Source organism: Delphinus delphis, chromosome 7 (genome assembly GCF_949987515.2).
Source record: "Delphinus delphis chromosome 7, mDelDel1.2, whole genome shotgun sequence".
NCBI lineage: Eukaryota > Metazoa > Chordata > Mammalia > Artiodactyla > Delphinidae > Delphinus > Delphinus delphis.
Window position 1 is genome coordinate 76,048,947 of NC_082689.1, and position 3,365 is coordinate 76,052,311.

Here is a 3,365-nt window from a genome sequence, read left to right on the forward strand (position 1 = left end):
GGGCCCAGTTGCTCCGCGGCATGTGGGATCTTCCCGGACTGGGGCACGAACCCGTGTCCCCTGCATTGGCAGGTGGACTCTCAACCACTGCACCACCAGGGAAGCCCCCAAACATTTAATAACTCTTGATTGATGTAATCACTCATATAAATACCAACCCATCAAGATATAGAACATTTCTATCACCCCACCAGGTTTCTTCATGCTCCTTTCAAATACTACCACTCAATAGCCCACCACTGTTCTGATTTTTTTTTTCATAAATTTATTTATTTATTTTTGGCTGTGTTGGCTCTTCGTTGCTGTGCACAGGCTTTCTCTAGTTGTGGTAAGCGGGGGCTACTCTTCATTGTGGTGTGCAGACTTCTCATTGCAGTGGCTTCTCTTGTTGCAGAGCACAGGGCTCAGACGTTGTGGCTTGTGGGCTCTAGAGCGCAGGCTCAGTAGTTGTGGCGCAGGGGCTTCATTGCTCCATGGCATGTGGGATCTTCCTGGCCCAGGGATTGAACCCATGTCCCCTGCATTGGCAGGCGGATTCTTACCCACTGTGCCACCGGGGAAGTCCCTGGTTCTTTTTTCTTATTCTTTATCGTTGTATAAAAGGAATCATGCAATAGGGTCTCTTCTGTGTTCGCCTTTTACTCAACATATGCTTTTGAGGTTTATCTATGTTCTTTCTCTGTATCAACAGTGCACTCTTTGTTATCACATTCCCCTGTTGATTGACATATGCGCTGCTTTGAGTTTTGGGTTGTTATGACTAAAGCCACTATAAATATTCCTGTACAAGCCTTTTTGTGGGCATAGATTTTCATCTCTCTCAGGTAAATATCCAGGAGTAGAATTGCTGGATAGTAAGGTAGATACATATTTAACTTTATCAGGAAGTGCCAAAGAGTTTTCCAAAGTGATTGTACCATTTTCCAATACCTTCAACAATGTAACGGTTCAACTGCACTGCACGCTCACCAACTTTTGACGTTTTCAGTATTTTTAGAGTTAGTCATTCTAATGTGTATATAGTGATATTTCATTGTGATTTTAATTGCAATCCTTGATCACTAATGATATGCAGAAATTTTTCTTGTGATAATTGGCTATTCATACATCTTTTTTGTGACATATCCATTCAAGTTTCTTTTTTTTTTTTTTTTGATGTGTTCACTTACTTTAATAACATTACATTTACCATGTTATCACCATGGAAGGTAAATTCAGGTTAGACAAGAGAATTTCACAAGTACAACAAAGCATTCTGTAGTATACCAAAGTTTGTATAATGTCTGACCAAACCAGCTTGCTCATAAATCTCTTCCATTACAGGCGATTTATTTAGTTTAACATTTATGATTCTTTCAGAGGAAATAAACAGACTGCACACATTTAAAAAGTATTTTTCATTTACCTTTGCATTAGCACTTAAAATACACACTTCTATTTCAAAATGCCATTTAAAAATTATTCTAATATAACAGCAGCAAACTATAATTCTGCAATTACAAAACAGCTAAACGGGGATCTACAGTTAAGTTATTCTCATGTTTACAACTATGATTCTGAAACAGATACTACTTCAAAGCAGCTGTTACCAGCTCTTTAGGTTTGGTTTAAAAACACACACATAGTTGCTGGGAGGTTTATAATGTTGTATTCCGTGCACTGTTCTGAAAGGGTTCTTCAAGAGCCAGCCAGACCTTAAAAACAGTACCCAGTCCACAAGGCAGTCAGAAAGAGTTAAATTAACTGGGGTAAACAGGATTCCTACATTACATCAAAAGCGTATGATATTCTGCAGCAACTGGGAGCATTTTCAGGTTTGGTATGTTGTCCTCTTTACAACTAATTTTATCAGAAGAGTTTAAGAAGGTGGACACTGTACCAATATCGAGTGCATTTAAAAGTGACATGTTTTTGTGCTCATCTGACTCCCCTGAATGACTTAGCTAGTGAACTAGTCACCAGGCAAATCAAGCCTGCAAGAAAGGAAGCCAATATTCAAATTATTATGTTATTGTCTGACCCACAGAATTTATTTTCAACATAAACATATAACCTCAATATGAGATGTCTAACTAAAGCAAGCACCACCGAGACCAAGACAGCATCTCCTCTTCTAAGGTTTAGGTTTTGCCCAGAATTCTTGATACATGGAATAGCCCATACCAAGAGTCATTGCTCCCACAACAAAGCCTTGGGCTGCAACGCGCATGTAGATCAGGTGAACAGACATTTTAGTATTGCCCCTGCTCTTCAATTTATATAATCCATATGCAACGATTGCTGCAAAACCTGCCATTCCAATGGGGACAAATGGTGCCTCTCTAGCTTTTCGGATAAGTTTAGATCCCTGACCTTCATCATATGAAGAAAGAGAAACATCTGTGTCACTTGACATGGTGATTGAAGAATCTTCAACTGCACGACGTCGCAGGTTCCTACCGGCTCCTGCCAGCTGCTGACCCACCTCGCGCACCAGCCCCATTCAAGTTTCTTGTCCATTTTTTTTTTTTACATCTTTATTGGAGTATAATTGCTTAACAATGGTGTGTTAGTTTCTGCTTTATAACAAAGTGAATCAGTTATACATATACATATGTTCCCATATCTCTTCCTTCTTGCGTCTCCCTCCCTCCCATCCTCCCTATCTCACCCCTCTAGGGGGTCACAAAGCACCAAGCTGGTCTCCCTGTGCTATGCGGCTGCTTCCCACTAGCTATCTACCTTACGTTTGGTGGTGTATATATGTCCATGCCACTCTCTCACTTTGTCACAGCTTACCCTTCCCCCTCCCCATATCCTCAAGTCCATTCTCTAGTAGGTCTGTGTCTTTATTCCTGTCTTACCCCTAGGTTCTTCATGACATTTTTTTCCTTAAATTCCATATATATGTGTTAGCATACGGCATTTGTCTTTCTCTTTCTGAATTACTTCACTCTGTATGACAGAGTCTAGGTCCATCCACCTCATTACAAATAGCTCAATTTCGTTTCTTTTTATGGCTGAGTAATATTCCATTGTATATATGTGCCACATCTTCTTTATCCATTCATCCGACAATGGACACTTAGGTTGTTTCCATCTCCGGGCTATTATAAATAGAGCTGCAATGAACATTTTGGTACATGACACTTTTTGAATTATGGTTTTCTCAGGGTATATGCCCAGTAGTGGGATTGCTGGGTCATATGGTAGCTCTATTTGTAGTTTTATAAGGAACCTCCATACTGTTCTCCATAGTGGCTGTACCAATTCACATTCCCACCAGCAGTGCAAGAGTGTTCCCTTTTCTACACACCCTCTCCAGCATTTATTGTTTCTATATTTTTTGATGATGGCCATTCTGACTGGTGTGAGATGATATCTCA

At 40.1% G+C, this 3,365-nt stretch overlaps 1 pseudogene; it reads right to left on the reverse strand.

Moving 5' to 3' along the window:
- Positions 1-1,155: 1,155 nt before the first annotated feature.
- LOC132428167 (HIG1 domain family member 1A, mitochondrial pseudogene) lies at positions 1,156-2,437 on the reverse strand (annotated as a pseudogene).
- Positions 2,438-3,365: the final 928 nt, after the last annotated feature.